This window comes from Lissotriton vulgaris, chromosome 3_1 (genome assembly GCF_964263255.1).
Source record: "Lissotriton vulgaris chromosome 3_1, aLisVul1.2, whole genome shotgun sequence".
In the NCBI taxonomy this organism is placed as follows: domain Eukaryota; kingdom Metazoa; phylum Chordata; class Amphibia; order Caudata; family Salamandridae; genus Lissotriton; species Lissotriton vulgaris.
In genome coordinates this window covers 1,149,974,181-1,149,993,509 of record NC_141689.1, presented here as the reverse complement: position 1 = coordinate 1,149,993,509, position 19,329 = coordinate 1,149,974,181, and the positions used below count along the sequence as shown (strand labels likewise).

Sequence of the window (19,329 nt, the reverse complement as noted above, 5' to 3'; positions counted from 1 at the left end):
ACACACTCCAGCAATGCGTCACTTTTGAGCCTACAGATACGTCAGAAATGTAACTTCTTGCAACATGATGCGTCATACAGTAAATATGATGTATCCTTCATGTCGCAAGGAGGGTGCACTGAGAAGTGACGCATCGCTGCTTTCACGCAGGGATGCGTCACTTCTCATGAATGCGGCATCTAGTATATGAAACTCTGCCTTTCCATGCACCTTCTTGTTCCATGAATCTTGTTTCCTGTGGGGGATGGGATTCAAGCAGTGAATAATCAGTGGTGGAGTTGGCGGTGGTACCTTTGTTTGCAGCGTGACAGGAGCAATAGTTTCTAATAATGACCATTTGATGGAACCTGCAGAAAATAATCTCGGGTGGAAAACTTTTTGAGAGAACCGTTCTCTGAAGGAAAATTATATTTTCCCATAACCAATGGGCAGTGCAATAATCTTTAAGAAATTAGCAAACATGTGGCAGTACAAAATAACAATAACATACAGTGAGTTTATTTAGAATTCCAGCCGTGTTTAATAACAAGATATATTAGGCTCTACATGATTGCAGGGTAATTTTTCATACGAAAACTGTATCTGTGTTTTAAATCACGGTCCGGTGTAGCAGTTTCACGTCCTCCTATAAGACAAAATAGAAAATATTTGTTAAAAGAACATGCTTTTTCCATCGATCCTCGGTATTAGAATGTACACACATGTGGGAAACCAGCTATACCGTAATGCTTGTTAAAAAGCAATATAATCTGATGAGAAATGTGTAAGAATAGTTTCAAGTTTCAAGTTTAATGTTAATTGGTTGATTAATTAAAATCATCACAATACCCCCCTACATAAAATAAGTAAACTTCATCTACACAAACAGCTGGGAGTGTCATTATGCAAGTGATCTTAATTGCATCTGTAGTCTGATTCCCGTACATTTCAAGTGTGTGAAATTGTATTATTATAAAAATCATTCTAAAACTATGGTTACATCAAGTTACAGAAGGAAAGATTAAAATGATATACCATCAAATTAAAAGTATGGGGATACGTTACAGGCAATAACGATTAAAGATCGTCCACTTGCATTAGGCAGCTGTTCACTAATCTCATGAATTTGACTCCTCGGCAAGACAAGATACATTACAAGCCCTCCAGCCAGCTTATCACTGCTTGTCTGCTTGAGCGAATGTTCTGGTTGATAAAAATCGCCTTTAGATATTGTCTCCTTTTGGGTTAACATGGCTGGACAGGCGCACAGCAAATGGGCCAAGGTTTCCTTTCGGAATCCGCATAAGCGACAACGTTCTGTCGCCCATGAGGGGGATAAATCCTTGGAGACGTGCACCCCCATCCAGAACTTTAGAAAGCACGTCTTTATAAAGGAACTGAAATCGGCAGATAAAAAAGCTTGCGGCTTTAGAGACCTGTATGAATTCATGACTGTCCATCCATGCGGTCTCTTTGTGAGTGCAAATTTATCTTCCAATAAAGATTTCTTTTTACTTGCGACGTTCACAGTTTTTTTAAAGGACGCTCGGTCCGTCTTGTTGTCTCAAGCTGGTTGGAGTTCCAAAGTGAACAAAGATGTCCTCAGATAACTCCCCCAGGAATTTGGGGTTTCTTGCTTGTTCTGCGACCTTACTTCATCCCAGCAGAGTCTGTTTAGAGTATCCTCTTCGGATAGCCAAGAAAGTGGAGATAAAATTATCTCCCTATTACCTAGCTGTCGCTAACACCAGTTAGCGACAGCTAGTAGGAGATAGCGACCATCTTGGGCCCCGCTTTGCATGTCAGTGATATTTATCACTAATGACATGCAAAGTGGGCTTGCCAAGATGTTAGCGAATGGAAACAGTCGCTAACATCGCTATCTCCTATTACTAACTTTTGTAGATTTTCGCGCTAAGCGCGAATATCTCCAAAAGCTAACACGTACCCCTGAGCAGTTCTTAGCCATGTTATCCATTGGGAGGTGGATAACATGGCTAAGAGCATTAGCTCGGTAATGCATGAATATCGCTGACTTTTCAGCGATATTCATGCATTTCGGGCAATTTTTATCGCTTAGGAGATATACCTTGATAATAGCAAGGTTCCTAAGCGATAAAAATCGCCGCAGGTCGGCGATAAAAAAATCACCGCTAAACCAACATAGCGATAATTATCGCTAGTTGTTGGTAATATGCCCCCTAGTATCTTAACAAGCTTTAAGCATGTCTTACTAAAGTTCACATCAGTAGTTTGGTTAGACTCATCTAACCTTTTGAGCGCTATTTGCTTCTAAGCACTAATTTTACTTTTATTCTTTAGAAAATCATATCTCTGGTTTCCTAATTTGGATTTTTTTTTGTTTTGGTGTCTATTTGTTCATAAAAATATAACCTATTTTTATAAATTGCTGTTGGATTTCCATTGCGCGCTGTTTCTTACTTGTTTAATGTAATGGTGTTATTGAATGTGTTACACATTTGTCTCCTAATTTTATGCCTGCTCGTTGACAGCTACGAAGGGTTGACCAAGGGAATCATTTATTCAAACCTTGACTGGACCTTTTATTGTGACTGTGGCCTTATTACTAGTGGTAAATCCCTACTTATCCCTACTAATAATCCACTTTCCAACAGTACCTGTGCTATGAAAATAAAGGGAAATACAGGGCCACTCTATCCCCGCAACCTATGGGTCTAAAGTGGTGTATAAAGGGCTTTTGTAAAAATAAAAACATTACTAGCTGAATGAAGCATCCCTCCACTCCTCTCAGCAGCACAGAGTGGAGTTACAGATTCTTCTGGTGGTGTTGTTCCTATAAATTCTTACTGATTGTTTAATACAGGCAAGTTCCACTGGTAATTTGATGCTGTTTGAATGCAGTTTATAGTTTTGTCATTATGTATGTTGTTAGTTACACTTGTTTTAATAAATGTTTAAAAGGCCATACCTCACAGAGGGGGTCCATTTGGGCAGTAGGTCCACTTAGGCAGCATAATCAGTTGGGCAAATGTGCATGCAGGACACATCATGATTAGTGTCCCATTAAACCTAAAATGTTACCGGTCTTTGTAAACTGGCCTCAAATAATGGGTCTTTGAGATGTATGTATTTGTCAAGAGCTTGTGTGTAAGCCAGCTTTTCAGTGCACAGTATCTATGTTACATCAACACGTGTTGCAAAACATTTGACATGAAAACTAGTAGTGTTCATGTGTCTTATGAACATGCAGTTACTTTACGCTGTTTAGAAAACAGCAGGTCACTCTGTAACGCTCAAGAAAGTAGTAGGCAGTTTTGCACTTTAACATGTGTAACTTGGGACTTTAACAAAAACACTCGCATGCAATTCCGTGGATACAGGTGGTATGAAGTCTATACCAACAGTTACAACATATGAAATATATTATTATACGATGGCCGGAAATTACAAGGCAGCGAATGCCCTCGTATTGACAACTGTAGTCCCTGTGCCAATGTGAAGGAGACAGATTGCAAAACGTGCATGCATTTTATGGCCAACGTAGAAAATTTAATGGTTCCAAAAGTGTGCATTACATACCTATTCTCATGATTATCCTAATGCTGTGGTGGGAGCAGTTGTTGCTTTAGTTGTAGTTGGAGTAGTAGTGGTTGGAGTAGTGGTGGTTGGAGTAGTAGTGGTGGGAGTAGTGGTGGTTGGAGTAGTGGTGGTTGGAGTTGTAGTGGTGGGAGTAGTGGTGGTTGGAGTAGTGGTGGTTGGAGTTGTTGTGGTTGGAGTAGTGGTGGTGGGAGTAGTTGTACGATGACGATGAGGAGGACGATGAGGAGGACGATGAGGATGCTTTCTCCTTCCATATCCTCTGTCATGTGACTGGAGAAGAAAAAAACATAGAAAAGTTATCTAAATCATCTGTATATAATATCATGCGTTTCCAGTTCATATTTCTCTGGATTGTACCAATCTCATGAAGGCGTCTACAGACTTGTTATCTCGTCTTGAAATGTAATATTCACATTCATAGAGAAAAAATAGTGTATTGACACATGAACAATTCTCTCAATGCATGATGCTGACTATTCTCCAAGGAAAACTAGAGGAACCTTGTTGACATTGTGTTGTATAGAGAGGTGGCCTCTTAAAGGCCACAGTCATTGAAGAATAAGGAAGATCCAGGATTTAATTGGTAGACTTTGATGTCAAAAGGGATGCGCTTTAGGAAAATGTATTGAATAAATATACCTTTGGACTTGGTAATGAGACAGACGGCAGGTGACCATTGCAGGGAACATTAAAAAGACATCCATTATCACACAATCATAGCAATAGTGTGACTGACAAAAGCCAACAAAGACTGATTGCAAATGTGATTTAAGTAAGCTGTGTCGGCACATCCGACCAGCAAATTTTTTCTAATTTACACTGATTCAGACTATCAAAGCTAATTTCTTTCTAATAATACAAGTGCACTGTTTCCAAAAGCTTCCTCCATTTCCACAGTTTTGGAAATCATTCTGCAAAACCTGCTTACACATATATACTCTATATGGCAAATAATAACAGATTACAGACTAATAATGACAAGCCAAGGTGGTTCAAGTACACATGATGTTTTTCATGTCGCATTCCCACATTTCCATATGGGAGCATTTGTTTTGGCCATATACCGGCCGTAGCATAAGCTCCCGTAGGGAACTGGGAGGTTGTGTTTACCCCTGCATTGTATGGCAGGCAAGATGCCTTCCACACAGTGCAGGGATCAACAGGGGGGCACCATAGGTGTACCCGCTGCCCACAACCCGAGGCCACATGGTGAAGGGGGCCCTGATAGGGGCTCCTAAACACGCTTTCTGACACGGTTTCCATGTTGAAAAGACCAGCATGGAAACCCTGCCGGAAACCATGCATCGTAATCCGGACAACGTAAACCGCCGTCCATGTGGATTACCGGCCAGTTCCGACTGGCCGACAGGCTCCTCGAATGACTGGCCTTGAATGACTAGCCGGTTTGAATTCTGACTGCAATATTCATAAAACTCGGTCGGAGCAGGGGCGGCTCTAGGCTCATGGCGGCCCTGGGCAGGAAGCGTAGGTAGGGGGCCCCGGAAGAGGGGGTCCGGGCGGGGCGGAGCGCAGAGGCCAGTGAAGAGGGGGGGGGGGGGTCAGGGTGTTTGGAAGTGGAACAGAGCCGGAGGCCGCCAAATCCCTGCCAGGGGCCGCCACACAAATATGTATCCATCCTCAGAGGATTATTATATTAAGGATATATATTGGCGTGGTGGCCCCTGGGGTTTGGTGGCCCTGTGCAGGTGCACAGCTTGCACAAGCCTAAGGCCGCCCCTGGTCGGAGGCTTTCTGACCGACATCCAAATCGGCCCCTTAGTGACTCTGGAATGCCGTTCATTCTTGTCATGACATTCACCTACACAAAGAAAAACAGAACCTGGAGACACTAGCGCACAAGATATACTTGAAACCAAAATATGCATTTGTTCGAAAACGTAAGAAAAAGGAAGGAAATCTATACGATTTAGAAAATGTATCGAATTAATAGGAGACAGTGTACTCATGTGTCTAGCACTCAGATGCCTAGTTGATTCTCTGAAGAGGGCTGCAAAAATAGTTGTAAGGACAAAGGGCAGAAGTCATTGACCTAGAAAAATGGGTATGTTTAAACAAATACAAATGAACTGCACTTTCAGAGGCATAGCTGCTAATTACACAAGCCAGGTTTATTTTTCAGCTTTCAAGAATGCGAATTGGCATGACTCTACTAAACACGCTGCTTTATCGCATCTTTTATTCATATTCTTCCCAAAAATTATTTTATTCATATTCTTCCAAAAAATAAGTAAGTAAAAATGTAGGGGCAGATTTATGTTAACTGGCGCATCCCCAGGGATGAGCCAGTTAATGTGCGCCACAGTGCGCCACAGCTATGCCACCCATGGTGCGCTGCATTTACAATGCGGCGCACCATGGTGCAAAAACGGCACAGATGCTTGACGCATCTGTGCCGGAAATGTGGCGCATTGCTGGAGTTGCGACGCAAGCGCAACGCAGCTCCAGCAAGGCTCGGGGGTGCCCCATCTTCACAATGCTGCGTCAAGACCTACGCCTGCTTCAAGCAGGCGCAGGGTGTTGACGCAGCATTGGCCTGAAAGTGACTGAGTGAAATCTCATAGATTTCACTCATCCACTTTCATGAGGCGTTCCTGCGCAGGAACGCCTCCCCCTGCACAGGAACGCCTCCTTATGGTGCAGGGCTTTACAACGTGACGCATCTCCTAGATGCGTCACGTTGTAAATAGGGCGCATTGTTTGCGCCACCGTTGCGTCAAATAAAGTGATGCAATTGCGGCGCAAAGAGGCGCAAGGGCATCATAAATCTGAAGAAGGGGAACATTGAAATGTGCCTGTATCCCTAGAATTATGTTCATGAAGGCAGCGGGACAGCGTGTGAGCAGGGGAGGGGGTGAGGGGGTCGGGGGCGTGGGGGGGATGTGACAGGCGAGCGAGAGAAACTGACAGGGGAAGGTAGAAAGAGTGGGGGCTCGGCATGGTGAGGCATAGGGCAAGTGTGAAGTAGAGACAAATAGAGATAGTCTGTGTGAGAGAATAACCTGAGGAGAAAGAGACAGAGTGAGACAGACAGAGCAAATGACAAAGACAATGAGAGAGAGAGAAAATAAAGGATTAAGACAGAAAATGGATGCTTGCAAAATTTCCAGGGTAAAAAAGTAGCTTTAAGAGAGGTCTGAGGGGACTCAGCTGATGGAAACCAGGAGGTGATATAAAGCAGAGTGACAATGAAATAACAGCAAAACAAAGAAGGAAGGCAAGGAACACAATTAAGGGAATGAGATGAATCAAAGAAGCCATAAAGAAACTTGTTTAGCAGTGTGGTGCTACTGCAAAGGTGTTCTAGACAAGGCCACACTCTAAAAGGAATATGCAAGGCGCGTGCTAAAGTCTGCTGCAAAGCAATGCAGGAGGAGCTAGAGACAAAAAGAGAGTCTGCAAATGTTACACAAATCACATTACAGGTGACATGATTCTAAATACTTCCTTTGTTCGACATTCTACTGAAAGGTGCGTCTGCAGGATGCGCATCCTGCTCATCTGGGAAGACAGGATAAACATTAAAAAAACAGGTAACTGTAATCCCTTCTGCGAAAAATTAATCCAATAACAACAGATTGGACCATGAAATATTGTCTGACAAAGGCCCACTCTTAATCTCACATTGTTTGCTCAGGGCTTTTTGAAAGAGATTATGATTTCGATATGGTGACGGAAGCTACTGATTCATCCATGACCTTTAATAATGATGCGCCACTTACCATCACTCCAATGGTTAGGGCCAGAAGACACGCAACCAAAAGTAGAGTCCTCATTGTTTTTTAATTGTTTCTGAAAATAAAGTGATATAATAATAAAACAGTTGCATGGGCTTTTTTGAATATTGCACATTTTTCTGATTAAAAATATCAACATGAAAATTAAGTTGGTTTTATTAAAAGATGGACTTCATTGCAAATATATTTAAAGTGATACATTCATGCAAAAGACTGGAACCAGATAGACCTACCGAAATGACCCTGATAATTGACCCAGCACTGACCCAGTAACTGGAAGCAGCATGGTCTAGCTGGTATTTACCCTCCCCTAAGCGGGCGTCCAGATATTTCCTAGCTAGCAAGATATGAAAGTCTCTGCTAAGCCAGAGCTAGAATATTCCACCATGCCTTCTATGTGCAATATCCTTCGCCAGCCCAGGATTAGAAGCTTTCTACTCACAAGTTCTTATTCTTACCTTTGCTGTACATGAGTTTTTTGCAACCCTATGATTTTTCACAAAATTGCGAGCCACGTTAACTATTGCTTTGGTATATCACTATGCAATATTGACATACAATTTCGACAGTGCAACATGCAAAATAAGATTTGCAGAAATATTGAGACAATGGTGCAGCAGGGGCAGTGGCACTGGGGCCCAGTGGTCTGAGTAACCCACTGAATCCTAATTATGTCTTTATTGTAGTACCCAAGCAGAAGTTAAGTTGGCCTTTTCCCTGCTGGAACTGACACTGCCACCCATGCTACGCCTCTGCATGCCAATGTTGCATGAATTGCCATTTACCTCTAACATAACATGTATTTGTAAAGCACACGTTCACCCATAGGTATCTTGGCACTGAATAACATATGTTTATTGTTATCCAACTCAATGGTACTCATTTTTATTAACCTCAGATGGATAAAAGGCTGAGAGGACCTGCCGGGATTTTAACTAGTGACCATTAGGTCAAACACAGCTCCTGTATGGGCCCATCTGTTCACTGAGCCCCCAGACCCTACTCTTACGTATCTGTCGTGAGTTGCCCACAGCTATAGGAAGAGCTGCTGTCTTGGCTTGCCTCCACAAAATCTTTTAGCTGTGGCCACAAAAGGTACTAACTTCAGCACGTGCTCAGACAAATTTCACATCATTAGTCTACAAAAAACTGAGATTATAGACCAGTCTAAACCCATACAACAATCGCAAAGAATCGCAACCCTATTCTCTGATCAAAACCTCTACTGTAACACTACAATAAGCAAATACCATCCACAAATAAATGAAAAGCTTCTTTTTCCAATGCGGACTAATTGCCAGTGCTGATGATGCCCTTCCAAAGCATGCAGTGGGCCAAAACCTGTTGATCCAAAAGGTTCATCAAAGAAATAAGGAAAATAATATGAATGGATACCTCTGCCTTTCAGAAATTAAGATTAGTGCTGCAACCGATATCAAGTGAGAAGCTATGTACAACAAATCCATTCAAGTAACACCCATACATGTACACAATTTCTTTCTGTTGAACAATATAGATGGCAAAAGTAAAATAAAAAAATCACTGAGCTGAAGTGGTCACACATTATTCGCAAAAGGATGGTTTATTCGGTCATTGTAATTATGTGGCCGATGCTTATGCTTACAAGATGTTACCCCTTGCAAAATGTCAATATGGTTCTGTAATACCCCAAAAAATATCGCTGCAAATCAATGTAAAAAAAACAAGTAGGTAAATAAAATAGCACAATTATAATATTTGATATATCGAAGAACAGCGTTTTTGATAGCGCATTTATATATGAACCGTGATTAACCGCTTCGCCGCAGCGGCTTTTCCCGCTGTGCGCGGCATTTTCAAAAATCCCGCGTAACGTGACAAAGCCAGCTCGTCATCCGCGCAGCGCAGGTAAAGCCCATGACGAGCTGGCTTTGTCATCCGCGGGGAAGGGGTTAAACCATGTTTGTATCTTTCAAATCTAAAACCTTTCTTCTTCAGGGGCGTTTCCAATGTGTTGCTATAACCCCATTCCTGCAGGATTACAGGAGAGCCCTATATTTTTATTCTGTGAGGAATTCTTTATCGTGGCCCTCAGCTGTAATCATTGCTTTATGTTTTTTTGTACCTCTTCCTTTTTCTGCCTCCTGACACCCAGGGCCGGTTTTAGAGCTGGAGGCGCCTGGTGCGACAATCATTTTTGGCGCCCCCACCCCATGACCGCCTCTTTGGATGATTCTTTTACTACCACCGGCCAAAAGTGCCCCTCATCTCTCCAATCATAAGTTATTGCTATACACAGCGCCCCCTCCCCCCACCTAAGGTCAGCGCTCCCTCCACAGGGCAGCGCCCAGCACGGCCGCACCAGTCGCACTGCCCTAAAGTCGGCCCTGCTGACACCACAACAGCAAGAGCCCAAGGGTATCAAATAAAAAATCTAAAATGGCAGTTGGGTGACGTGGACACCGCGGCCTGGCTGCAAACCAATACAAGCTCTGGAAAAAAATTCAAAATCAGCACGCAAAGGGGGCATTATTGAGTCATGGCTGCCCCCTCCTCGGAAATCGGTCCCCTGGACAGCCTCCCCCATTGAAAACACCAGAGTTACAGAACATTATTTGCTATCCATGCCCCCTACACAAAACCATAGATTTCAGCCATAGCTGCAGCCACTTACCGAGCTTGGAGGGTCAATTGAGTGAGCTTGCCTCAGTGAACGCGGTGTACATTTGCAAGCAAAGAGGCTTCGTATTTATAGCTTCCTCTGCAAGGCCAGACTTGATCGGGATTATTAAAATGACTGTACAAATGAACTAGTAGGTGTTCGAAATAACCCTCTTCTCAACTCGAGGAGGAGTTTCCTTGCCAACTACTTTGTTACAAAAACTTTCCGGCCCTGTGGCTTTGTCTTTTGAAATAGGCGGCCAGGTGGGCGATTTCGGTTGGGAGGTTAATTTGCCAGACACTTAGTTAGCGTTACCTCTAATTGCTCGCAAAATTTTATAATTCCTCCGGAGGTGGGTGATTTAGCTGTTCAGTTTATCTGAGATAGCCGTCCTTTGTTTTGCTGAGTTTGTCCACACCAGCTATTCTGGTCTGTGGTGAATCTCAGTCATGGTCTGCTTTTAGCATCAGGGTAGCAAAGAGAAAATTGGGAAAACACATGATATATAAATGTAGCAAGTTCGGTTTGCTGTTCCGTTTCCCATAGTAATGCTCTCCATTATTTCATTCAACACTGTGCTTGGGGAATTTCAAATGTTTTTGGCCAAAAGGGCCTTGGGGAGTGGGCTGTTTCTGTCTCTTCTTCTACCACTAAGGCCCTAATTCCTTTAAGGTTGGACTGGTGGTGGTATTGACTTCACACAGTAAGCACCAATATCCAGAGCTATTTAAATACATCTTGTCATATTTTTGGAGGGTGAAATGAGGCATAACGTGCATATGATTCTTAATTAATCGCACGATTCTGAATTAATCAGCCATAATCTGGATGTTTTTCGTTTTACTACACACTTTCCCTGTTAAATTTCAGCAGGGTTGACCTGTCCACATCTGTCAAGCAAAACAGCAGGTTGCAATGATCATTCCACAATTCAGAATTTTGTATCGAAGTGTCTCTCCTAAATAGGAATCAAACATATATCGCCGGTGTTTTCATTCGCCCAACAGGAGCCTGTTGCCTTTGATGGAACACAGTGTGTGTAAGCCAATAATGTGCTATACGGTGCCTTGTAATTGTCGTTTCCATTCAGTATCGGTTGATTTTGAGCCTATAGTAAAATGTATTTTGCAGTTTCCATCTCCATTTCTTAGCTTTACAGTGACTACAGTGTGGTGAACTTTTTGGGCACTTTGCTGATGACATCACTGGTTTTTTTCCTTGTTCTTTACTACACAATTTAGGAAAAGGATTCTTTGAGCATGCTCACTCCTATTTATTGTGGACTCATAGTGATCATTTTTTTACTTTGCGCACTAGGACTCTTCTAGTCCTTTCTAGTGCAGGTGTTCTTACCACAAACGCATATTGAAATCGGCTTTTCACTGATTGCCATGTTTAACTTATCCATAAGTTCCTAGTATATTTTACGCAGTGTATCCAGGGCCTGTACATTAAGGGCTTGATTAGGAGTCTGGAGGTTAGAAGACCGCCAGCTTGTGGTGGGGTGATAGTGGCGGTCCAACCAATGCCACACCAGTGGTCCGAGAGCCCCATTATAAGTTGGGCGGTTGGACCGCCCTAGGACCGATGCCGCCGCCAGGGAACCACTGTTCCCTTGAAGTGGCACGACGCTCAAATGTAAATGTAAATGTGTGTATACTTGTAAAGCGCACTATCACCTAGAAGGTATCTCGGCGCTGTATACAGCTGTGGAACCCTTCCTGGCTTTCCCTGTGAGATGCCCCTTACTGGGCACCTCCAAGGTGAGGCCAGGCATCCTCACGCTTTTGGGGCCGTTGTCGAGATCAAGCAAGCTATTGCCCAGAGTTGCAGAGTGGGACCCATGATTAGAGTAGGCACCTAGGCGAGAATTATCGAGTCCGTGGACATTGAGCTCAAAGGCCGTAATTTGCTTGGCGGGACCTCCGTGGTCCCGCCAAGCATCTCCCCAGTCACACGCTCCATTCTGAGGTACGAAACTGGTGCACCCGCAGGGGGCGGTTGACCAACCTTCCTTCTCCTCTGAACCCAGTGGTCAATAACCCCACTTTCTCGCCCGATACCGGGCCTTCCTTTCGAGTTTGCCGAGAGCAGCCTGCACGGCAGCAGTACATTTTTTCGATCTGGACAGCCCCATCCCTTTCGACACCCTCAAGAAGGATTACTCTGTCCCAGAGCACGAACGGTTCCAATAACTCAAAATTAGGCACTGGCTATTGCACCCATCAATGCCAAGCGGAGCAGAGCGAACATTGACCCCAAATGAGAAATGGCTGTTAGGCAAACACTCAGATAAACGCCTTCTTTCAGAACAATATATCCTTCTGCGACCCACACAGACTCACAGACTGAGGATAAATGCCCAGCTCAACGCTGCTGGGAAATAGAATGAGGATGCCAACTCTCCCAGAAGGAGTGGGGAGACATCTACCACAGAGCATGCCACACCACATATAACTCAGCTGGGACAGAACAGTCATGAAAATCACATCAAATTTGTATCCAACCCCAGTAAGGCTCCACAGGGGGAACCCGGCTGGTAGTGATGATTGCTGGCATCAATGTGGGGCAAAGGGCACACTCACTCATATACTGTGGGACTGGCCAAAGATAACCTCGTTCTTGGACCCTTCCTTGACAACATTTTACCCACTTTTTACCTCAGCTCCCTAGATTTCTATTGTACACACTCCTAACCCAGTCACCTATCCTCTTGCATCACGTAGGGGACGTCAGATAGGTATTTGCAATAGGGGGGATGTATGACGTTAGCACGCATACTTTTACCACGCATACCATTACAACGCAGTATTTACAATGCATACCGTTACAACGCATAGCGCTTTGAGGTGCTGGATAGTGGTAAGTATAATTTTATATTCCAACTCCAGTCCCCGTGGACACTAGGGAAGGTGTTGGATATAAAATTAAACGTATTCCCTATCCTAGAACGCCCCCCAGCGCAATGCGTTGTAATGGTATGCGTGGTAATGCCTGCGTTGTAAGTGTAGTGCGTGGTAAAAAATGCGTGCTAAACGTTGTATACCAATAGGGGCAGCTCACCAGACTATCCTTTCACTCTGGGGGTCCCCTACCACACCAACACACCTTGGATGGCGGTATCGTCTGTGGGGCATTCTGGGGATAGAGAAACTCACCCTTACGCTCACAGCCCGGGACGACACATAAAGAACTACCTAGAGACCCTTTATAGCTCTGTTGTCCCAAGAACTTAGAGAGTTGACCTGCCCCTGTTACTTGCGATTATTATGACTCTCGGACTCATCCTTAGATGAAAGAAAAGAGGGCACCCAATGAATGACCTACACTCGGAACCTGTGACATTGAACACAGCAGAGTTATTGATACAAGGGAAGGGGGGATGTTATTAGGGGGGTGGTTCTTTGTTCTTTCCATTTCCGTTTCTGTTGAATGAAAGTCTCGCTTTGAAATGGTGCATGGAGAAGTAACCTCTAACAATAAAGATGTGCATTGTATTTTGCGCTGAAGTAGTGACAATAAACAGATTTAAACATAAACATGTGCACATTCTCCTGCCTGCTTTTAAGATGTGATTAGAAGAATCCATGATTGAATCATTATGTTTGCTGCCAAACTAGCAGTTGAGCCTTCTAAGGACTCCTCCTTCTGTCCTTCATCTTGATCCTCATCTGAGCTATCTGTGCGATCCGATAATGATAAGAAAGTTTCTGTTGTAACACTTTATTCGATAAACAGTTATCATAAAAGTACAAACATACAAAATACATAAAAACAATTTACCCAGTAGTACTACATTTCCAGCAGAATAGCACAGACAATTTAAAAAGGTATAGTAAAAAAGGAGGGTTTAAAACAATACAAACGTCCCAGATAAACCATTATACATTGCCCAGTAACCTGGAACTAATTATCCAGGCACCCGCCAGGAATTTTGCAACCCCACAGACGATGTACATAGAAGCAGTGTTGGTTAACATTATGTGCAGGGCTGATCTATGGTCCTTCACTCCCAGTACCCTGCACACTGGTTTCAACCATTTATTGCTGACATGCTTATAAGCTGTACATGTGAATAAGAAGTGCCCCAGGGTTTCCTCCGGGCAGCTGCTGCCTGGGCAATTTAAGTCATGCCCCCCTTGCTTACCCACCCTTCCATAAATTTCTTGAGGGGCAGAGTACCATATCTCAACTTCAAAAACAAAGTCCTGTCTCTGGGTAGCTGGATAAAGTCCAGGAAGGGTTCCAGCTTACAAGATGGTTTATGGTCAAGGAATTTGATCGCCAGGGATCCCAATTTGGGGTTGGCATGAACCTTGGCCTCAACCCAATCCCAATATAACTTTTTGACAATTTGTTTAGCAGGTGGACATTGCGAGGTCCAAGACTCTCCCAAACCTATAGATGTTACCAGCAACTTAAGGTTATTAAGCCACTTTATCTTATTGTTGACATTAAGGAAGATTAGTTCGTCCAGCACTCGAGCATATTCTGTTAATTCCTGAGTCCTTCTAAGGCGCACCCAAAATAACAGAGGCCTAAGATGGACTTTATCAGAAATTGATTTTTTGCCCATGTCAAAAAATAATGGTATCAAAGGGGTTGACACTGGGAGTGATACCAAATCTCTAATGAACTTGTTCTCTGCAGATGCCAGGGCCTTGATGTTTTCGGTACCCCATAGTTCAGAACCGTAAACTGCCGAGGCTACAGCCTTCCCCTCATAGACTGCCAAGGCTGGAGCAACCGATCTGCTAATGGAGAGGCGCTGGTTCTTTAGTATCACTCCAGAAACCCTTTTGAGATTAAGTACCATTTTGGATATATGAGAGCCCCAGGACATATTGTTAGATAGCCTAATCCCCAGGTAGTCAAATTCATTCACCACCTCCAGATGGGACCCGAACAGTGAGATATGTACCTTCCTAACCTTTCTGTTTGCAGATAAAACCATTAACTTTGTTTTCCCGGTGTTTATCGATAGACCACGCTCATTACAAAAGAGAGAGAAACGGTCAAGCAATTTTTGTAGGCCCTTCGGGGTCTTAGACATCAGGAGGGTGTCGTCCGCAAAGAGGAGTGTGGGGGTCTTCTCTCCTGCAAGGACGGGCGCATCCACAGGGTCCTCCCTCAAATGGTCCACCACCCCATTTATAAAGAGGGAGAACAACGTTGGGGACATCAGGCATCCCTGCCGCACCCCTCTGTTGACTGGTACCCTCCTTGTCAATTGCCCCTAATTCCCCCACCGTATCCTTGCAAAATTGTCCTCATGGAGCTTGATGACAAGTTGCAGCAAATAGCTGGGAAACCCCATGGACAATAATACCTCCCATAGTTTAGCACGTGGAATAACATCAAATGCGGTTTTGAGGTCTATGAAAGCCAGGTAAAGGTTGCCCTTATTAATAGTTACTGACTTCCAATAGACCGCACAAAACCGAAACACCGGGTCCATTGCACCAACATTCTGCCTAAACCCAGCCTGGAAATGTGTTAGTACATCTTCATCCATAAGCCATGTCTCTACTCTGCTTATAATGACCCTGCCAACTACCTTTTGGATGGTGTCAATTAAACTAATTGGTCTGTAGTTGGCAGGGTCCTCTCTATCACCTTTTTTGTAAATCGTGATCACCTCCGCCCCTTTCCATGATTCTGGGACGGGGTGGCATAGCTGGATTAGATTCATTAGGCATGCTATGAAGTCTGCCCAAATTATGGGGTCATAAGATAACAAATCTCCAGGCAAGCCATCTGGACCGGCTGCTTTACCTGGAAGGATTTTGGAAATGGCATCTCGGACCTCTCGCAGGGAAAATGGGATCGCCTCGGTAGGAGCATCTATTCTTAGGTGGGACGAAGATAATGGAATTGGGTGTGCTTGAGCATCATCATCACAATATAATTTAAAAAAGTGGGCATGCCATTGCTGTTCATTGATGTGATTGAAAATGGGATCCACTCCTCTACGGTCAAAAGTATTTATTAATTTCCAAAAAGTGACTGAATTCTTTCCACAGGCCGCGATTTTAAGCTGTTGCCAATGGTCCTCCTCCCAGTTTTTTTTTGCAAGAGAAATAGTGTTACGGTAGTCCCTCCTGGCCAGTCTCACTGCTCTGGGGTCTTTCAATTTTATAGCTAAGGCAATAGCCTTCCTCTTGTTTCTACAATTTGCTGTATACCAAGGGTTGGTCTTTGGGGGTCTAGAATTGGCCGATGGCTTCCCCTTGGAGTTTTTAAGGAAATACTTTCCTATTTTAGCTACAAAGTTCTGGTATTGAGCTAGTGATTTCGGCCCAGAGAAGTTTGGATTTGCCAAATCCACCACTGCTAGACAGGAAGTTTCCTCAATAACTAGCTCCCTGATGCGGTTAAGTTTCCCCTCTTCGCACTTAACCACATCCCATCTTAGTTTCCTGTTACAGTTATAGGGAAAGACCTCCTTAGTGTTGAGCTTCGGCCCCACACTCTTACATGTCCCATTGGCCCTGTTGATTCCCATACACAAAGGATTATGATCGCTGTCTGAGGACTGCCTGACCTCCATATCTACAAGGTCGGCCCAGGATTGGACGTCTAAAAAGATGTAATCAATTCACGATGGGGAGCCTATCCTATTGTAGGTAATCGCGCCATTGCGATCAGAAGTGGTCCGCCCATTAAGAGCTCATAGGTTGTGGTCCAAGGCCAGAGCATTCAGCTGGATTGCTCTGGCGGACCATTTCTTAATGGGAGCCAGTGCTAGAGGGGGTATAGATTGTCTCCAGTCCTCCGAGCTCCAACCCAATATGTCCTCATCATCCAGGGGTTCAAATGTACAATTAAAATCGCCCCCACCAGGATTTTTGACCTAGATGGCAATTCTGATAACTTAGAATCCAGCAGCTCAATTGTTTGTGAAGTTTGGCCACCCTGTGCCCCTCTTGCATAAATACAGAAGATTTGTATTTTACCCCCTTGGGGGCTTTTCAGGGAGATGTGCAAAATGTCATTGGAAGGGACACTATGCCTAGTGACCACATAGTTTAGATTTACTTTCACCCATATGAGGAGGCCACCAGACGGGCGACCTTTCCCTGAGGAGACTGCCGGAACATAATAGGTGGAGTACCCATTTTTGTATTGCGGGGACAAACACCAGGTTTCCTGCAACATGCAAATATGGAAGGGGTCAATAAAATCGTTCCAATCTGGAATTGCAAGGTTTTTCCTAAGCCCTGCTATATTCCAGGAAAGGATGTTAATGGGAGTGACGGCTACAGTCGGTACAGTAATTAAGTGTGTGGGGCCGGCTTCCTCTTCAGTAAAACTAGGGCCGCAGGATTCCAGAAGTACTTGGCCCTTCTTAGCACTACCAACTTCAACGCCCGGGAGGTCTATCACATCCCTCAATACTTCTTTACCCGATGAGGTTAAATGTAAAGGGCCATCTTTCACTTTACTTAGACTAGGGCTACAGGTTTCCAGGTGTACTTGGCCCTCTCTAGCCATGCCAACATCAACCCCTGAAAACTCTAGCACTTCCCTCAGAGCTACTTTGCCCGGTGAAAGAACTGGGAGTCAGTCAACTGCTTCCAACCCACTATAACGATTAAAACAGGGTATAGGAGGAGGATTGTGCTGTTGACCTGACCATGCCCCATTAGAGTGGTTGGCCCCATTCAAGGGTCTACCAATTCTTCTCGGGACTGTGCTCCACCCTCCATTGTCGCCACCATCCCACTGTCTAATATTATTATAATATTGCCCAGACCATGACCCGTTTTGCTGGTTGGTGCCGGGAGGACGCCTACCCGTTGTTCTTTGCACTGTAGTCCACCCTTCGATGTTACTACCATCCCAATGATTTAGGTTATGGTCCGGCCATGGCTCACCTCTTATTCCTCCTTCCGTGTGATTGGAAGCTCTCATCCAGCTCCACCTATTGCTACGATAGTCTGTAAGCATATAGAAATAGGATAGTGGTTTTGCTGAAACTGAGGAGTTAGTGTTGCATGGGGGCCCTGCAGTTATGTGTTCCACCGAACGCGAGTCCTCAAATGTCACAACAACACAATCCCCTTGGATATTTTTTTTATTCTCACCCACCCACGGGGCTCTCTCTACCATAAGAAGATTGCTGTGGATATTTGGTGGTAGTGGATAGTTTTGGTCTAACCAATGGCAGACTTTATTTTTGAGAGCCCAAAAAGATTCAGTTGTTGTGGGAGCAAGCTCAGGGACGCCTGTTAACACTATTACATAGGGGCAGGCGTCAGGTGGTAAACTGATGTTGCGGCGTACCTTAAGATTCGGGGGTGGGGGTGTTGGCAATTTAGGTGCCGGGATGGGGGGTCCATCAGAGGTCTGGGGTTTACTAGCGACATTGGACGTCAACTTGGCTGCACAGTTATTAGTGTTCATCAGTGTGGGGGTTTTAGGTGGATGTGATTTGGTTGTCACGTTTTTCCCTGCTAGCTGTTTTGAAGGTACCGGTGGTTTGGTGTTAGACAAAACTTGAGCACCCGAAGCTTTTTGAACAGCAGCTTTCGGTTGAGTTTTTAGCTCCAGGTGTAAGGCCTGGAGCTGCTGTTCGATCCCCTGCAATCTAGTCTCCAAGGGCATGAGTAAAGATGTAATAAGCTCAGATAAGGAACTCATGAATAAGCCCTTTCTATCTTCCAATCCCTCCGTGGTTTCATCCAGGCTGCTTGTCTCAAGGAGACTCGCAAGACTGGTGTTTGAAGCTGAAACGTCAGGAATGCCTATCGGGGGAGGTGGGATACACGGTTCGCCTATTCTTGCACTACACTGTTGCCCGGGTGGACCATACTAGCCCTTCCCTCAATATTGCCACTGTTGACACTGGCGATCTCGATAGGACCCCCTACCCCTTCTTCAACCTCTATGCAATCACCACTTTCCTTACTAGATGGTTTAGGACGTTTAGGGATAGCACCCTCCCTTATGCCCCTAGGATTAAGTATCTCTTCCTGGCGGTCAGTAGCTGGCTGGGGGGTCACGGAAGGGATAGGAAGGGCTGAGGGAGGGGGAATCAAGGCGGGGAAATCCAATGGGACAGGCTGGCTGCTATTTGTGGAGTGGGTTATAGGGGAGGACACAATTAAATTTAGTTCAGGGGTTGGATGAGTTTTTAGTGGCGTGCGTGCAGAGGCTATGATGCCTAAGGAGGACCTTCGCGCTTGTGCGAGGTCCTGGGACACCCTTCTTTCCATAAGGGTGATACCTTCATCAATTAGTGAATTAGTACGCACAATAAAGTTATCTAGAGTGCCTGTCAATTTTGAAGCACCGGCCGCGGTCTTACTACGGGTTTCACGGGTACACATTCCTATAGTAAAAATTGGGCCCAACTAGCAAAGCACAACC

General features: G+C 44.5%; 1 long non-coding RNA gene across 1 annotated transcript; it reads right to left on the bottom strand.

Annotated features, from left to right (window-relative positions):
* Nucleotides 1-511: 511 nt before the first annotated feature.
* On the bottom strand, nt 512-7,372 carry LOC147727595 (uncharacterized). Its single transcript, XR_015309497.1, has 3 exons — nt 7,302-7,372; nt 3,541-3,831; nt 512-625 (listed from the first exon to the last, which is right to left on the bottom strand). It is a non-coding gene; the product is annotated as an uncharacterized LOC147727595 (long non-coding RNA).
* Nucleotides 7,373-19,329: the final 11,957 nt, after the last annotated feature.